At 36.3% G+C, this 20,068-nt stretch overlaps 1 protein-coding gene across 6 annotated transcripts in view; it reads left to right on the top strand.

The window, feature by feature from the left end:
* The window catches only part of LOC145684445 (cyclic AMP receptor-like protein A), a 339,973-nt gene that overhangs the window by 211,681 nt on the left and 108,224 nt on the right, over positions 1 to 20,068 (top strand). The gene's annotated exons all lie outside the window — the stretch shown is intronic.

Below are 20,068 nucleotides of genomic sequence, written 5' to 3'. Positions count from 1 at the left end.
AGTTTCTGTGTTCCTCTGATGTTAGTATACGATGAACTAATTTCTCCATTAACTATGGCCATTCAATTGTTATGAAAATGTTGTACATTGTCTCATACAGGTCTCAACGCCAGTAACCCTCTGTTCCAATTTGGGCATACCTGGTATCGATGAAGAACAGGAATAATGGTAATTATTCGTGCGTTCTACCCTGTAATACAAATTGTGAGAGTTTGGACATTTTCCTATCATTCCTTGTTCCTGTTTCTATCGAAATTTTCACAAAGAGTGCTAATTATTAAAACCTACAGACAATTCTCCATGGACGCTGTTCGCTAACTAACTAAAACTAACTAAGGCTTTTGGAACCCAAAAGTTCAATATCTGTTTACAAAAGCTTTTCATTGACTTCTATCCTTGTTCTGCCTTGCTCATTTTCCTTTCTCACACTTGAAAAATAATATAGCAAAATACTTGGAGTATATTTATCTACAGCGGACAATGCTTGCTCGTGTGAGAATAATATTCAGAAACGCCATGCAAATTTCATGCACCTGTAAAATGTTTCATAAGTCTAAAATTTGGTAACACAGGTGTTAAATAAATTTCAGTTCGATTTTTCGTTATTTTAATTGGTGTTTGGCTTTGATTTTTTTTTTTTAATTGACAGTATGCTTGAAGTGTTTCAAGTTGGAAAACAGAGTTCACGCCGGTTTTTCCATTATGATTAATTTGAAAGGTAAATTCTTGTGTTTAAAGTGTTAATAGAAAACACTGGCAAAAAAAAAAAAAAAAAAGTGTTACCTTAAAGCAATGGTTCTCAACCTAATTTCTATCACGACCCCCATTTTATCATATCTTCTTACCAGCAACCCCCTTATAATTTCTGGTTTGTAATAAGCTTGTGTGGGATTTTTAATATACCTATTGGAGAAATCTCACGAAATCCATCTATTTCTAGTGGATATAGTAACTTTCCTAAAAGCGAATGGATTAAAACCAAATTTGGTGAGTTCAATTTGTATTACAAATATCGAATCAAATCCGTCATACTGTTTCAAAATGGAGGCCGTTTGAAAATTTGACGGAATAGTTTTACTCTTACACTCTTCTTTCTATGTTGTTGTTATTGTTATCTTGTTTTTTTCTTTCTTTTGTTAGAATGTCCCTGTGTAAAATGGCAAAGTTATGCTGTATCTGGGAATTTGTTCAATAAATAAATAAATAAATAAATAAATTTTAAAACCTTATAACTCCGTTAATTTTGGTTATATGATAAAAAATATAATTTTGGTTAAAAAACTTTTAAAAAGTTATTAAGTATTTTAAATGAATTGATAATGTGCGTCACGAAGATTGAACCGGACATTGCTGCAGTAGTGAAATCACACCATGCTCAGGTATCTCATTAGCTTTCAATTTTAATTGTATTTCAATATGCAGGTTTTGTTGCATTTGTACTTTTCTGGTATTTCAATATGCAGTTCTCATTAGTTTCATATCGCATCTCATTCATTTACATTGATTTTTAAACAACTCTTCACCTGTTGAAAATGTTTAGTAAAGTTACGTTTTGTTGGTATTAACAGTATGTAAAGGGTGTTTTTTTTAGAGAGGGAGAACTTCAAACTGGCAACACTATTTTGGGTGACAGCTGATATTGAAAACCGTGATTCAATTCGACATATTCATCGGGCATTACATGCATTTTACGGTTAGGGATGCGCACGAGACAAGATTTGTGGCTGTCTCGTCTCGAAAATGTGCTGTAAAAGTGATGTCTCGACTCGAAAAAATGTATATTTCTCTATTGGAAGAGCCGTGTCTCGACTCGAATTTTGTCAAGAAAATCCTGTCTCGACTCGTCTCGTGCGCATCCCTATTTACGGTGCTCATAATCGTCCATCAGAGCGATTAACTCGAGAAACTATGGATCTTTTTCTCAATACTTTTCTCAATCTATAAACGATAATACGCAGTGCGGACACAACAAGCGACTGATAGTGTCCAATGTCTTCAAAAATGATGATGGTCAGAACGTTACAGTCAACGGTGAGTGGCACAGAGATATGATTACTAACTTTTTCGTGCCTCAATTCACAAGCATTAATGTTGCAGACATGTGGTTTCAGCAGGATGGCGCCATAAGCCACACAACGCGCACCACAATTAATTTACTGAAAGAAACATTTGCTGAACGATTATTTCACGGAATGGATCTGTTAACTGACCAGCTCGTTCATGCGATTTGAAGCCATTAGATTATTTTCTCTGGGGATATGTAAAGTCGCATGTCTACGTCGAGAATTGAGCACTTGGAAGCCAACATTCTACGCGTTATTGCCGAAATACAGCCTGATTTACTGAGAAGAATGTGTGAAAATTGGACCTCCAGATTATGCCATGTACTGTAGCCATGCCAGCTGCTGTAGCCACATGCCCGAAATAATACTCAAACATTAATGTCATAAAATGATGTCAAATAAAGCCAATTTCATGGATATTAAAAACCTTCTTCTGTGTTTTGTTTTAACTTAAAGTTCTCCGCCTCTGAAAAAAAACACCCTTTATAAAAATAAATATATGCCTATCAGAACAAAATTCAAAATGATTCTTAAAAATATTTTTCGTTATTAGATTCTAATTATATTTATTTCTTCTGCTTATCTTTGCGACCCCCCATGAAACCATGCCTTAAAGTAAAGTACAATGAATTCTGCTATAAACTGTAAAGAAATAGCTTTACTTTATTAGTTTTGCAGAGTAATGGAGGTGGTAATATTTAGTTTCTGCGGCGATATACCTATGAATTTCTTAAAGCGTAAAGTTAATTTGTATGTACTTTTTGATTCTACTGTACAAAGTATTGATCGTTATTGAGTGCCTTATATGAAATTCAAGGTAAATGGAGCTGAAAAATGGTTTGCGGGGAAGGATTACATTTCTAGCGTTGGAGGAAATAAAAAAAAAAAAATATTTATCGCTTATAAGAGTTAAGTTGACAGGCTTATACACGGAACCCGCTCGATAACTTTTTTAAAAAAAATGTTGAAGGGTAAATACCACATTTCATTCGTATTACTAAAGAAGAGTTGAACCTTTGCCAGGCAATCAGCTCTCGCGTCTGGAATGAAGGTAGGGGCTCCGGAGACCGTCAGACGCGCTGGAGAAACGTCGACGTCGATACGGGCAGGATAAAAATCAGCCTTCTCTGGCACCTATATTCCACGGAAAGCTCCTTTCATTCTTTACAATGGTTCCTGATGCCTCGCTGACTTGTTCCGCGTCACTACTTCTCGAATGGTATTCGTGCCTTGTTTCACGGGATGAACGCGAAAAAAAAAAATAGAGCACGGTGCGGTGTATGGAATTCCCAATGATAAGAACGGCAGTCGCTTCCAGTCATGAGAACACCGCAGACGCTGTTATATACGAGAAGATGACAACACTTCAGAAAAGAGAAGCTGTTAAAAGTATCTATCCTAAAAATAGGCGTCTTATTTATACGCATTCGCTCAAGTTACGTACTATGGCTTGCTAACGTGTATTTTCGTAGTTTCTTGTGATAAAATTACACTATTGACAATATAAATGTTCAACAAGTGATTTTCGTTTCATATTGTCAAACTACAGTAGACTTCCGAACTATATGGATTCAATACTAAAACCGGAAGTACTAGAACTAACATTTCCGGTTGCAATAAGTTGATAAGATCAGAGATTAAAACCAGTTCTTTGGATGCTGAATCCCTATCAAAGGGTTAAATCCATGAAATAGCATAAAAAGGTTGGTATGGAAAAGCAAAGAAAACAGATAGGGATAATTACAAGGGTGTCATCAGGGGGGGCAAGGCGGGGCGCTCGCCCCCTAGAGGAAATAGTACTTCAGAATATTGAAAACCCAATAGAATTTTTACATTAGTTTCAGCAAAATTTGAAACTGTATTTGAAACGTCGCTTATACTTGCCCCCTTCCTTGGAAACCACAACATGGACGCCCTTGGATAATTATGATCTTGTAACTTCCTAAACAGTCACCAGCTTCTATAACAGAAAGTTCCCAACTTTGTTTACCTGGTGCCTGCCCCTCCGTAAACCCTGCATACTTCACGCCCCTTCCTTCCCGCTCCTCATTGGTCACACTTTCTGTTCGTATGGCCCATTTTTGCGATCTCAGATGTAGTATTGAATTTTCAAATCTTCAATAATAATAATAATAATAATAATAATAATAATAATAATAATAATAATAATAATAATAATAATAATAATAATAATAATAATAATAATAATAATAATAATAATCTTTATTTCAATGCCGCTAATAACTTGTTGGCAAAAAAACAGCACATTGTGTAGTATCAGAGCACTGCATTACGATACAATAATAATACTAATGATAATAATAGTAATAATAATAATAAATAAGAAAATAGTATAAAGAGGAGCACTAATATAAAACACAATGAAGATAAAAGTCAATTAAGCAGAAATAATTCCTTGTCAACGCTGTCAAACTCTCTATCTATCTAAAACAACGAAAAGCCAAAAACAGCAGTCTTAAAATTACATTTTAGCTTAATGTTTCTAAATATCATTAATTAAAAACTATCATTCAGATATCATAAAGTTATCACCTGCTCAGTACAGTAAGTCTAAAAATGCATGCACTTAAAGAATCAGTCAATCTTTTTAAAATTTCACATTTCCAATTCAGAGGAACTAAAATCGTGGTATTTCTTATGCTATGATTGGGTACTTTGAAACCTATGTTTTGTAAACAATATTCACTGATATAAACATTATCTAGTATTTTTTGCATGCATATTCTATCGAAATTTTTTCTTCTATTCGTAAGACTATCCAAACCCCAACTATCATTCCAATATTCATAGCTATGTAAATAGTAGGTCATTTTCGATCTTAAGACATAGCAATCGAACAAAACATTTTTGTACAGATTTCTATCTTGTTTGTCAAAGTTTAATAATAATAATAATAATAATAATAATAATAATAATAATAATAATAATAATAATAATAATAATAATCCATTCTTAGAGGTTTTCCCCATTCACATAAGCACACAAGGCAAATACGGGACGGTACCTATTATATAGGTCCCAGAGGTCTCTTCCTTCCTTCCCCAATCCTTTCTTCTGATAGTGTGCTCGCCAAGGGACGTCATCCCTCATACGTGAGGGGCTAAATGGCCATAGATGCCGAAAGCTCAGAAATCTAGTTCCTAAATCCTGTATTTGTGTCAGTAGCTTGTGATCTACTTGCTCCCTTTTCACGTCCTCCAGGTTAGGAACCACTGCTCTATAATGTATGTTATCAGTGTTCCTAATTCCATAAAGTTTAAAGATTTATTATTGTTAAAATGGTGAATTGTGTATGTGGAGTCATTCCATGCGAAGAGTTTTATTATTATTATTATTATTATTATTATTATTATTATTATTATTATTATTATTATTATTATTATTATTATTATTATTATTATTATTATTATTAACACTTCCGTGTCCCTTCAACTTGAACTGTGATGATTTCGTACTCTGGTTTGTACTCTCGCTTTCTCCTGCAGTGAAATACTGTTCGTGTATTTGCTTCCCCAAAGCCTGTTCTCAACTTCATTTTTATCCATTATTTGTTACTGAGTTCCAGCACCAGGTTAGGACAAGTGATGAAACTGTCATGAAAACGCTGAATATAACGTCGTACAGGTCTCTTCGCCAAAAAATAGCTGATATTTTATTCCTTCATAAAATGGTAATTAAACTGTCACTCGTTCCTTTCAACACTTGGTAATTTCTGAAAACCCATTCGCACGACACGTAATATAAGGCTATTCTATATTCCTTCATCTGGACATGGAATAATCCGTAGATCACTCATGTACAGGCTTTCTACGGAATTCAACAGACTTCCACCTACTTTAGGAATTTTCACAGCTGCTGAAATAACTACTTTTTAAGAACTTTTGTTTAGCAGCAAAACTCCCTTAAGTATTTACTAGGGATGGCCACAAAGTTTCGGTTCCGGTAGAACCGGTTTCGCGAGGAACCGGTTCTTTCGGATTCGATTTTCAGAACAGGTTCCGGGACCGGTTCCAGACCTGGATCCGAAAACCCGGTTCCAGAACAGAATCTTAGGAACCGGTTCCAGACCTGGATCCGAAAAACCGGTTCCAGAACCGGTTCTGGCCATCCCTAGTATTTACTCTGTCCGTCCGTCTGTCCGGGAGACCAAAAACCTCCAAAAATACTTGATGGATCACCGTCAATTTTGACCAGGATGTTGAGAGTCAAAAGTGAGGAATTGAGTTTGTTGCTCGAGGTGATCCCCATCTGCATTAGCCGTCTACAGCGTTGCCAGTTTTCTCCCGCGATGAGCTGTAAGTTAGAATTTTCCTTGGTTTAGAATAAGACCCGAAGTATTCCTCAGACCTCTTCAATGCATTTAATATAAGGTATATTTATGAAAATTAAATAATGAGGACGTGCCTGTAAAAAGTTTCTGGCACTTCCAAAAGTAAATTTTTCTTACAGCAACACTTTCAAAACACTAGCAGTAAATCACAATGTTATGACGTCGTGCGTTGCGTACGACGATCGCTGTAGTTTCTAATGTAAAGTTACAAATCCTCAGTTCAAATATTTACTCGATTCTAATTTAATTACCATACGACCGCCGTATTTTCTATCTAATGCAAAGTTACAAATCTTCAGTTCAAATACTCACTCGATTCTAAGTAAATTATCATATGAACGTTTTAAATGAAATGTTTTTCGAAATTATTGCACCTTTTGTCAGCGCTTTTTTGCTCTCTTGGAAGACTCGTCGTTTTTTTGCTCCCTTGGATCTAGTTTGGAAAGAATTTCTCTAAAGGTGTTAGTATGTATATACATAAAGTCCTCAAAATTGCGAGGCTTATAAGTCAGAAACAAAACATGTTTCAGCTTTCGCTTCACATATCCTTCTTCTGATTGTGTAAGTAGAATTACTTTGTAATAAAAGTATTTGAAACTTAGTTTATTTATGATTCTTCAGAGTACAAGGTAATTACTTATTGTTTTAGGTTTAACGTCCCATGTTAATGGGGCGTTTACACTTGGTCGATTTAGTCGCACGGCTAAATCGATTCGCTGCATTTGCGACTAAATCGAAGCAACTAGGCCGAATCAGATCAAGCGGTTGGATTGTTTCAACCGAAATTGAATGCTGCTTGTCGACTTGCTCTCCTCTGGTCGATTCGAAATCGACTGGCAATTTTAAAGATGTCCAAGCAAAAAGTAATTGTTACAATTTACGGTGTTATAGCAGAAGAAAATAGAATCGACCACAGAAAATAGAACGTCTTTCAATTCAGTTGCTAGTCGCTTAGTTGCTTTCGATCAACAAGCGATTAAGTTAAAGTCCTGTTTACACGGTCGATTAAGTTGAAAGTGACGTCAATTCAACTGAATCGAACGCAAATCGACTAAGTGTAAACGCCCCATAAGGGAGCCGGTGATGATGAGATTGATTGATGTTGTGATGCAGTGACGAAAGGAGAAGGAAACGGGAGAACCCATACGTACGGTATTTATCCACCACAAAGCCCAATTGGCACGGCCTGGGATCAAACCAGGGCCCCCCACGCAATATATGAACGGTCCACCACTGAGCCGCCGTGGCCCCCTTTTTTTGTTAATTCTGTTGAGATCCTAACATATTTGTTCATTTGCTCATTGATTAGCACGTAGTTTTTTTTTTTTTTTTTTTTTTTTTTTTTTTTTTTTTTTAGAACTAAAAATTTTCATTGTTTGGTTATCGTGTTCCCTCTTTAGATCTATTTCAATGTCACGCTGCTGCATGAAAGTTAAATTATTTTCGACGTGTAATGTTAATATTAAATAAGTTTCATTTACGTAGTTGTAAATTTATACATAGTGCAAATTCATTTTGCAAAATCAAGAGACTTTACTAGACTTGAGGAGAAAAAATTAGTAACTGTAGGGATTAAGATTCTAGTTATTTTAAAGAGAAAAAAAATAATTTCCAATTGTTATGTTCCTATAAATAGTAACGTTTAAAAGAACTTTTGGCGACTTGAAACTGTAGATTATTCAGGGATGCCCACAAAGGGGGGCTATGACGCAAACTGCGTCATTGAAATATTTGGGGGGGGGTTAAAAATCTATATAAATATATTTGAGGAGGTGTAAAAATTAATCGAAAAGATTTTTTTTTCATGGAAGAACACCTACGGATAGACAATTGAGGGGGGTGCGTCATGGATATGAGGGGGGGTGGGCACCAGTGGATTATTATCAGTTGCCGAAATACATTGTCAGTGATGCCAACCTGTGGAAAAAATCCCGTATCGTGGGAGTTTTTGACCTTATTTTATCGGAAAGGGATGAAAACCAGCATATACGGATTTTTCGAGAAGATCGAAATTTACAGCTTATTCATTTAGATATTGTAAAAAGTGACTAACACAGCGAAATTTATTTTTTAATATTATAGCATACTTTTAATTAGTATAACGTGGAAAATTCACATGTAAAATGTGATTTTTTGCCTCTTGACATGGGATTTCAAATTGTTTCAGTTTGGCATCACTGTTGAGGATGTTTTCTCCACTACCAGCAATCAAATGCTGGAAACATGAACGATAAATATCGTTGAGCAGCTGTAAGTAAACTCATAACAAATTGAGGCTAAGGATGTAGCTCGTAAGTTGAACAATAAATTGATTACTAAAGAAATGAACAAGATGCATTTTCAGATAAACAATACAGCAGATGGATGAAACGTAAATTATAGTCTTAAACTAGCCATGGTTTGACGGCAAAGTTCTCTTAACATGTCAGCCTGTAGCAGAATCATGTGGCGTATACTAGTTTGACGGCATGGGCTACCACTGACCTTGTATATTATTATTAGTAATAATAATAATACTAATATGCAAAATATGCATAACAATGAACAAAAAGTGTTTAGTGTTTTATGTTTGAATTTTGGTTTTGAGAGCACTAATGTTTTCCACTGTAAATGAAATTCCATTATACATTTGCGCAGTTAAGGTCTCGTGGATTGCATATTAATTTTTACCAATGTCACTTTCCTCAGGAGTAGTGTTGTAAAGGCCTGAAAAACAAAACCGGAAATTTTGGATTTAAAAGACAACAATTTTTTACCGTTTTTTCCCGAGCTTGGAAAAAAACGGAAAACTTGGAAAAAATTGAAATTTTCGAAAATTTTACTACATTGTGCTTTTAAAATGAAAACTATTTTATATTTACTAATTTACAGTTAAGACCATTGAGTAGTTATGTTTCTTGTATTAGAATAGGGAAAATTTATGTGTACCACTTCTTTAAAGTTAGCACCGCGATAGAATGGAGTTATGGCTACAAAAGATCCTAAAATATAGAAAATGAAATGAAATCTTTAGTTTTACGTCCCATGGTTATGCCGGTTAGGCTAAAAAAGACGGTGATTATGAGAAATGAACGAAATGGTGGAATGAAGAAAGTGGGAGGAAACGGGAGAACCCCGAGAAAACCCACGAGCACGGTGTTTGTCCACCACAAAGTTCACACGGCGCGAGCTGGGATCGAACCAGGGACCCCAAGCACCGGAGGTGAACGCTCTACCACTGAGCCACCGCGCCCCCTCCTAAAATATAATCCTAGTTAGATTAATTAATATAAATGCTTTAAATTATCTTAAGTAATCTTATAAATTGTCGTTTTGTGGTAGGAAAGTGTTAAAAATAACGAGGCCACAATCATTTTAGTTAATACCAGTTGTTAAAATCAAATATATATATTTTATTTTATGTAGATACCTATCTTCCTTGTGCTGTGTAAAAGTTCCCGAAATTTTGAACCCATTAAAAAAATCTTTTGTTCGAAAATATTGGCAAAACCCGGAAAATAAAATTTAAAAGATATTTCTTTACCTGATACTAATATTTGCTGTAACGTGTCAGCAGCATATATACAACGTATTTCGCTGGCAGGAAAAATACTTAAAGCAACAGCTTTTAATTTTACTTTTTACTTTTCTGATTTTTGGTAAAAAAAAATCCCTGTTTATTATTTGTAATTAGATTTTTCGAACAACTCAAAAAGAGAGATGGTCTTATTTACATATACACACATACACCCAGGGGCGGATCCAGGACCGACTTCTCGGGGCCGGTGGGTTGTCATACTGCTACTTTTAAAGGCTCCAAACTTTGGAATGGGTTTTATTTATATATATAAAATAAGAAAGTTTCCTCTTCTGGGGGGGCGGTCGCCCCCCCTGTATCCGCCCCTGCATACACCGCACAAGTGCGTAAATTTGAGCAGCAACAAAATATGTTAAAGAATTTAACATATGAAATTCCCGTTCGTCATTATTAAGGACTAGCAGAATACTCGTTCTTCCCACGGGAAGAATACGTTTCATTTTGGGTATAAGGGCACCAAAACTGTCACCAATGAACTTAGATACCCCAAAAACTATAAATTCGACACTAGTATCAGTCATTTTTAATTACTTTTTACATGTTATTCTCCCCTTTTAGAAGTAACTAATGGGGGGGGGCTAAATTTGGATTTAAATGGCATTAAAAATGTCACTGCTCATCTCAGCGACCCCGAAAATTATGGATTTGACACTTATATCGGCCATTTTCAGTCATTTATATATATGAAATTTCTCAACTTACATTTCTGACGCGTTCAAAAAAAAAAAAAAAAAAAAAAAAAAACTTCCATTACTAGTAAAACTAACCTAATACAAAGATTTTTGTTATTTTTCCAATTTTTCCGTAAAGAAACCGAAAAAATGGTTTTTTAACGGTTTAAAATTTCCGGAAATGTTACAACAGTGCTCAGGAGTCGCCTCTGTTACTGAAATTGGTTGTCATTCTGTACCAATCTTCGTAAAAATTCTCAGTATAGCAACGTAACGCAAAAATGTAGACAGTCATCATAATTGTAATGTCTATTATCACTACCTAAATCGCAAATTTTGCATTGTGTTAACGCAAACGTTTACGGAATTACCCGGTTATCCCATACAATATTTTTCGTTCATGAGTTTGCATCACGAAATATATATATATAAAATAATTTTCTTCGTAGCATTTCATTTTCCCGCTGGATGTTACTCACAACGCTCATCAGAGTAAATAGACCTTAACTTCTCCAATTTACAGTACTGTCTGCGGGCCTCATTTCGTAACGGTTGGAGCAAAATCAGTGGATTCGACTCAATGCAAATAACGTAATAAGTAATTATAACTACAATAACAACAATCGCAAAGTAAGACACAAATTTTGCATTACATTGACGCAAAGCGCTACGAAATTATGCTCCGAAATTCTCAGCTAGCCCCAAAATGGCTGCTATGTCATTGTTCTCAACTTAGATTTACTCGCTCTGCCTACAGAAACCGATACACAGAGAGGAAACCTACTTGGTTGCCAGCCCGTAGCTCGCTACCACTGTTACGGAGGAACCTACGTCAGAGCGCGAGCAGTTATATGTTTCTTCCTGCTAGAAGTAGATTGTGGTATACCAGACGGTTGCCACATCATCAGTGTCTAAGAAACAAGAGGGATTGCGTTAACGGCTGTCTTAGTACGTATTCATGTTTGCGTAAAATATAGATAAAATAGTACAATGAAAAGAAGATAATAAGTTGTAAACGTATTATTTTAAATTAGCCTCGGTTGCCCATAAAATACGCTGCTGAGCACAATACCTTGGTATATAGCTGAAGGTCCATACATTCTCGTTGTAGCTCCAAGTGTTTCCCTTCTAAATTCTCGTAGATAGTTCCTCGTTCTTCTCGAAGCCGGTTGTTTGGTTCAGAGCTGGCTTAGACAATACCACCCACTCTCCTCCTCATTGTCATAATTGGTAAAATATTGTTTTTTTTTTTTTTCGGAAGTCCACAATCATGTAGTCGTGACGCCAATTGAAAGATCTAGAAATAACATGTCATGTACGTACTTCCAAGGACGTAGACCTGAAACGATCTCACTTGAGGTGCAGTCGTCCAACAAAAAAATTTCCACTTCAGCTGAATCTAAGTAGAAAAAATCAGAATCGGTAATAGGAAAGATTTCGGTAGACGGTCGTGGAACAAATTTCATCCTGGAGAAATCACAAGCTTGCATTGTTTGTCAATAAAGAAAATACTGACTTGACGAAAGTAATTCCAGAAGGTATGGCTGACACAAAAGGAAATACGAAGACAAGTGTAGCGTTAGGTAAAACAGCAAGAATGGTAAAATAATGAATAAGGATTACAGGATAAATAATTGTATGGGAGTAGAGAATTTCTGCTATTGCACTGGGTTTAATGAGCTAAAAAGAGTTTATACATAAAATCTTAAGGCGATATAAACATGTAAAAAAAAAGATATCTTGAGTAAAAATAAAGACGAATAATCTGAAACAATGACATCGAGAATCGAACATCGAATCACTCTGGATCAGTGGTTTGAAAAATAAAGATGGCGTAGGTAGCCGTCTTTCTTAAGGCCTAGATCTTTTTGCTTCTGCCTATATGATACAATCTTTTAACGGTGTTGGCTACCTACACAATCTTTGTTTAACGATGCTAAATACCTAAGTCATCTTTGTTTAACAGTGTTAAGTACTTCAGTTATCTTTGTTTAACGGTATTGAGTACTTACTCTATCTTTGTTTTTAGCACGTTCATTTATATAAGGAACTATTACTCTGTTTTCTTTGTAAGCAACTGGAATTTTAATGATGTGTTTATACTGATTTCTTTTTCATGTCTAGTTAAATATTCCATTAGTTAAATTTCATTATTGAACAATAAATTTGCTTAATAACAAAATATAACTTTCACAAAGTAAGAAACATTTAAATAAATTAGAAAACAAAACTAGAAAAGTCAAGTCATTAAAATTTCAGCTCCTTTCAAAGAAAACAGAGTAATAGTTCCCTATATGAATCAATAGACTAAAAGATAACGTAAGTATTCAACATCATTAAACAAAGATAGCTGAAGTACTTAACACCATTAAACAAAGATAACTAAAGTATTCAGCACCGTTAAACAAATATACTCAGGTACTCAACACCGTTAAACAAAGATGCTCAGCTACTCAACACCGTTAAACAAAGATACTCAGGTACTCAACACCGTTAAACAAAGATACTCAGGTACTCAACACGTTAAACAAAGATAGTTTAGGTATTCAACACTGGGAACTTCCTGAAGCCTATTGACTCGGTTTCATTCTTCCCCCAGTTTAAGAATTGCTGCTCTAAGACATTAGCTTGAAACATATTTACGTGAACCATATTTATGGTTTTATTTTGTGAATCTCCCATACTGATAATGTCTTATTATAAACTCAATATTCATGTATTGATTATGCAGAATGTTGATGTCCGTGAGCTCCAAAGAAGAGAAAAGGAAGGAAAGAAGAGAAGTACTAGCAATGTTACGAGCGTTGCTGTTAAGACGGTGCGTTGCGAATCGTAAAATATTTTGTTGTTTGGTTGGAGGAGGAAGATGGTCAGCCGTTTCCTGTTGGAAGAAGGGGGATTTTAAAGGGTTATTTCCCTCCAAAGTTAATGAAGTTTTGTCTGCCTTTAAGATTTCAGCCGCTCCTTCCTCGTTTCCAGAGAATTTCTGTTTTATTTTAAAGGAGGAGTAATTTATCCAGAGCGTCCAGTAGGAATATAACTCCTGGTTCCAGCGAGCAGTTAACCCTTGTGGTTGTTTCCCCTGAGATTGCAGAAGGCGAGCCATCAATGTCGAAACAGCTCCCACGAGTACTCCGGCAGCTACAGTAGTTTACGTCTTACACTTCGAATTTGGCTTTTTTTTCCTGCAGGATCAATCCATCTCTATTGTTGTCGGTAGATTGAATGATAACAATGCATAAGCATCATTACTTGATGTGTTTATTTCAAAGAATTGACGAATTTAGATCAAAGTCCATTAGACTGGATAATTAGCAAATGAAGTGACACGATAATACTGACGATCGTGAGGTGAGCAGCGGATAATAATGCTTGGCAGTAGGGTAAAAGCAATTTCCTCCTTTTATACTTTCAAACTATGCTTTATATAACCTTCGGACGTCTTATAGAATGGCTATATCCGTCCATCTGTCCGTCTGTCGACAGGTGTCAGAGCAAAAACAGCAAGAGATATAAAGTAGGGATGGTCATAAAGTCCCGGTTCCGGCGGAACCGGCTCTTGAAGATCTGGTTTCGGAACCGGTTCCAGACCTGGACCCGAAAACCCGGTTCCAGAACCGGATCTTAGGAACCGGTTCCAGATCTAGATCCGAATTCACGGTTCCAGAAACGGATCGTAGGAACCGGTTCCAGACCTGGATCCGAGAGCCCCCAAAGGCCCGTAAAGGAGGCACAAAGTTCACCTTCAAAACACTTTAAAGAGCACTACGCACTTGTGTCCTCTCCGCCCAGACCCCGTTTGTGCCTCCCCAGAAAAAAGTTTTGGTCCACCAGCGGGTGTTTAGCCAAATGAGTTCGCCTGTTTAGCCAATGAGTTTGCCAGTTTCCCAGTTTGTTTAGACGAATGAGACCTGTTGCTTCCACCATTTCATCTAGCACACTGTTCATAGCCTGCCAACAGCTCGGGTTTAGCGTAGGGATGGCCACAAACTTCCGGTTCCGGCGGAACCGAACAAGTTCTTGCAGGTGCGGTTTTCAGAACCGATCCCGGAACTGGTTTCAGACCTGGATCCGAAAACCCGGTTCCTGAACCGGATCTTAGGAACCGGTTCCAGATCTAGATCCGAATTCACGGTTCCAGAAACGGATCGTAGGAACCGGTTCCAGACCTGGATCCGAGAGCCCCCAAAGGCCCGTAAAGGAGGCACAAAGTTCACCTTCAAAACACTTTAAAGAGCACTACGCACTTGTGTCCTCTCCGCCCAGACCCCGTTTGTGCCTCCCCAGAAAAAAGTTTTGGTCCACCAGCGGGTGTTTAGCCAAATGAGTTCGCCTGTTTAGCCAATGAGTTTGCCAGTTTCCCAGTTTGTTTAGACGAATGAGACCTGTTGCTTCCACCATTTCATCTAGCACACTGTTCATAGCCTGCCAACAGCTCGGGTTTAGCGTAGGGATGGCCACAAACTTCCGGTTCCGGCGGAACCGAACAAGTTCTTGCAGGTGCGGTTTTCAGAACCGATCCCGGAACTGGTTTCAGACCTGGATCCGAAAACCCGGTTCCTGAACCGGATCTTGGGAACCGGTTGCAGACCTGGATCCGAAAAAACGGTTCCGGAACCGGATCTTCTAGAACCGGATCCGTTCAGAGTCGAAAACCGGTTCCACCAGGCTCATGTTTCAGATAGTTTTCCTGTTAAGAAGGATTTACGGATTACAATCGAAAATGTTCTACAATACGATTTATTATTATTATTATTATTATTATTATTATTATTATTATTATTATTATTATTATTATTATTATTATTATTATCAGAATACCGGTTCTTCGCACTGGGAGAATACGTTTCATTTTGGACATAAAGAACTGAATTTGGATTTAAACGGCATCGGAAGGGTCACTCTTCATCTCAGCGACACCAAAAACTATTGATTCGACACTAATATCGGTCATTTTCCATCATTTTTAAATATCTTCCCTCCTCCCGTAAATTGCACCGTCAAAGTGAAATGATAAAAACCATTCCAGGCACGAATCTTATCTATGTTGAAAATTTGATTGAGATCAGTCGAGTAGTACAAGAGCTACGAAGTCACAAATGTAGTGACTTTCATTTATATATATATATATATATATATATATATATATATATATATATATATATATATATATATATATATATATATATATATATTAATAATAATAATAATAATAAATATAGCGATTTCACCTCGATTATCTAAGCGTAACAAGTGCTTCTAACCTCAAATGAACCAACCAAAAACTCCTATATTCTACACTATCCCCCAGCACTGGCAGATGAGATAATTTGCTTCGTCAAATTGTATTAATAATTCACATGAACTGGCAACAGTGTGCGTAAGAATCATTTCCTGTAAAGCTCAAGTAGATAGTGTGTGCTGTGCGGTAGTTGAGTTGAACGTTGTGAAGCAAAGCACGATTCTCGTATGATCCTACACGATCTACGCTCAACCAATCAGAATGTCTAGTTCTCTTTTTCTCCCTGTGGATCTCTCTCTCTCTCTCTCATACGTATTTGAGAAGAAGATGCTTTATATAAAATCACAGAGTACAGACGTAGAGACTGAAATAGCGCTTGTAATCCACGCAGAATATTTTTTCTTGCACGTGCGTGCGAGCGTTTCGCAAAACGAGAAACGACGACAGATAAATGGTTTACTTGACTGGTTTTGCTTGCAGTTGCACACACAAGAAAAAAAAAAAAAACTCAGCTGCAACGTACTTCTACGTGAATAAATCATTCCATTTCTTTGGCTGTAGAGGATAGGATTTCGCAGTGAATTGATTCTGTATACCACAAAAATGTTATGGAAGATATTTATTTTAAAACGTTTTTTTAACATTATTAACGTGTGCTGCAAATTTCAAACTGAAATAACTTAATATTTTAGAAACTTTTATGTTTGGGGCAGAGCGTAGAAATTGTAATACCATGTGTTAAGATAACTTAAGGATGTATTTAATGAATTTGTTATGATAACACATGAATAATAAAAATCAATTTCTTTGGATATTTTCGACATTACACAACAACCTATTAAGACTTGAAATCATTTTAATTACAAAAATGTACTAAATTGTAATAGCACAGGAACTTAACAATTATGTTTATTCAAACTTGTAAATAGATGTAATACTGGCTAATTTTAACTTTGAGGAATTTCCTAATTTTGACATTTTATTACCAGATCTTAAGTTAAGCTTCCACTACTTAATCAGCACCCGTCCTTTTTTGTGATCCAGACGTTTCCTGGTTGTAGCAAAGAGCTTAGCCCAGACCTTTTTATTAAATTCCTTATTTTCTTGTTTTTTAAATAGGAAAACTTCCTATAACTGTGGTGTGATTTCTATTTTACCTCTTTTTTAAACAAATATCTTGATTATCGCTTTCATATTTCACAATAGTCAAAATAAATTTTTAAAATGTATGTTTGAATTTTGCATGCTTTACACTGAGAAAATAATGTATGTAGTGTACGTAAAATCGTATATTACATTTGTAAATCCTGTAGTTTTTGGATTTAACGTACAGCAAACGTATAACTGAAAACAGATGTTTTATAATACTTTCTGTATAAGTATTCCATCTCTACGTACTTTCCATATGAAACAATATAGGCGGTCAGGATTTCACATACAAATGAACATGTATATAACATATAGCTGACGAAGCTAACAGTAGCATGCATATATGTGTGTAATATAAGGAACACATCCTGGAACCAGTGTCCGTAGTTTGAGGGAAATTTCCCTAATCTAGGGAAATTTCAGAGGCAAATTTTGCAAAAAGTGAAAAAGAGAATTTTCCGATAAACGTAAAAAATCCAGAGAAATTCTCATGCTTACAGATTAACCAATATAAACGCTTGAATTTTTCTTTGTTCTTCAGAAATAAAGGAAAACAATAGGAATAGTTTGTGTATGTTTCGTGTTTGTGTGTGTGCGTTCAAAGTATCGTAATTTGCACTAATTATTGGCTGGATGTATTTGTGTTTATTTTTGGGCAGCATAAGATTACTCCTTGTGATGCAGGGAAAGATTTTCGAATGAACACGACCAGCTTTGTGGTTGGATGTTCAATTCTGGTGCATTGGGTTCCTGGTTCGATTCCAGCTCGCGCCAAGTGAACTTTGGGGTGGATAAACACCGTGAGTGTGGGTTTTCTCGGAGTTCTTCCGTTTTCTCCCATTTTCTTCATTCCACCATTACATTCATTTTTCACCAAAGCCGTCTCCTTTAGTCTAACCGGCATAACAGTGGGACGTAAAACTAGAAGATTTCATTCTCATTTTTTGTGTGTATCTTTTTCTTAAGAAAAAGTGAAGGAAAAATTAAAAACAATACAAGCAAAAAGCAAATGAATAAAACATATGTGGTTGGCACTTCCCTTAATATAGCTAAATTTATAATTTTACATAACTTCTGTCATAGAAATTGGACTCCAAACAAATTAGGGAAAATTCGGTAACCAAAGGGAAAATTTTGTGTCAGTCGAGGGAAATTTTCTTAAGAAAACGTACGAACACTGCCTACAACAGCATGATGTAACATCTAAGGGCAGAGCTTATGTAGCATACGGATAACGCATGCTCCGTACTGATCCGTCCGGAGAACGGATTTTTCTCAGTGTATATTACAACTAAAAAATAAAATAAATTAAAAATAAAAAGAGAGAACTCAAACGTAGAGAAAATATGCAAGGGAGTAACTTGTCACTCCCTTGTAACTTGATTACTTGGCAGTCTGCCTAAAAAAAAAAAAAAAAAAAGTTTTAATTTTCCTTTAAATAGAGGAATAGTTTGCGCGTTTTTAATTTTATTAGGGATCGTATTCCATATCCGTATACTTCTTACTGTAAAAGATTTCGAGTAAAAGTTTTGTTTTGTGCTGAGGAATTTTTGAAGTTGAAGACTCATTGTCAGTGGAGCGTGTCTGTATGGAATGAGAGGTTTCTAACTGTTAGAATTGGTGATACAAGGACTCGGCTTGACCAACCTTCAGAACTTCCAATAATGCTATTAAATTCTGATATAAACGAAGTTTCTAGATTAAACCTTTGTAATTGTTTGTTGTAAGGAGTCACATGACCATATGGCTTCAGGTTAAGTATTAATCGTACGCAGTTGTTATGTATTCTCTGGAGGGGCCGCGGTGGCTCAGTGGTAGAGCGTTCACCTCTGGTGCTTGGGGTCCCGGGTTCGATCCCAGCCCCCGCCAAGTGAACTTTGTGGTGGACAAACACCGTGTGCGTGGGTTTTCTCGGGGTTCTCCCATTTCCTCCCACTTTCTTCATTCCAGCATTTCATTCATTTCTCATTATCACCGTCTCCTTTAGCCTAACCGGCATAACCGTGGGACGTAACACTCAAAAGATTTGTATTCTCTGGAACCGAGAAGAAATTTCTTCAGTTAATTCTTGATACAAAATACCGTACTAATACAGGTGAGATAATACTATTGAGAGGACCAGTGTAATATTTATGTCTTGTGAAAACATTCTGAAGTCTCTGTAACAAATGTAAGGCTGACTAACCCTTTCTGAATCTATTTCTGATAATTTTAGGAAAAGTACTCCATGAAGTCCGACAAACTTCGTACATACATAGCCCTACTATAATAGCTTGAATTGGCATTGAAGATAAATATACCTTAACAAATTGCCACATTGTCAATGCGGAAAGCAATAATGGTTGATCGATTGCTCTGAGTAGATGTTACAGTGATCGCGAGGACTCGTGAAGCCTGTGCTCTACATCAATCATAGAACTGCTTTGCCTCACTGCAATGCATCGGAAAAATTCGGCATGATTCGTGGAGTTGCTTTCCGAACGCAAACTTGAGCAAACATAAAACAGCAGAAGTGCAGCAACAACGTTGCCAAACTTATTAGACATGGTAAACAAGTGACAAAAATCAGCATGGTAACAACAATAATAGCATAACTATAAAACAATGGTAACACAATAACAACAAAAAATAACAAAACTTAGGGGCAGTCTGACAACACTACAGTCTCAGATGTTCCCCGTGAGAGATGACACTAGAAAAATTTCATGGATGGTGGTTGACGACCGGGACACATCCTCGCATTCTATTGGATGGTGAAATAGGTCAAGCTTCACGACTCTGTGCGATCACTGTAGTATAGTGTTGCGTTAGTTTATAATATCTCGCAATTTCAGCGGCTCGGTTGAAATTATTACGATGGAGCCATTATGTTTGTCTGTGGCCAACAACTTACACCTGATGGCTATGCAACCCAAATGGACATTTTGATCTGTGGGTTGCATAAGATACAGGCATTTAAGTTTGTAACTGGAAAATATAGTAAATCCGTTAGACTTGTAACCTGGGGTCTTTGGA

Source organism: Thermobia domestica, chromosome 4 (assembly GCF_964235325.1).
Source record: "Thermobia domestica chromosome 4, izTheDome1.hap1.1, whole genome shotgun sequence".
In the NCBI taxonomy this organism is placed as follows: domain Eukaryota; kingdom Metazoa; phylum Arthropoda; class Insecta; order Zygentoma; family Lepismatidae; genus Thermobia; species Thermobia domestica.
This window is presented reverse-complemented; position numbering and strand designations above follow the sequence as displayed.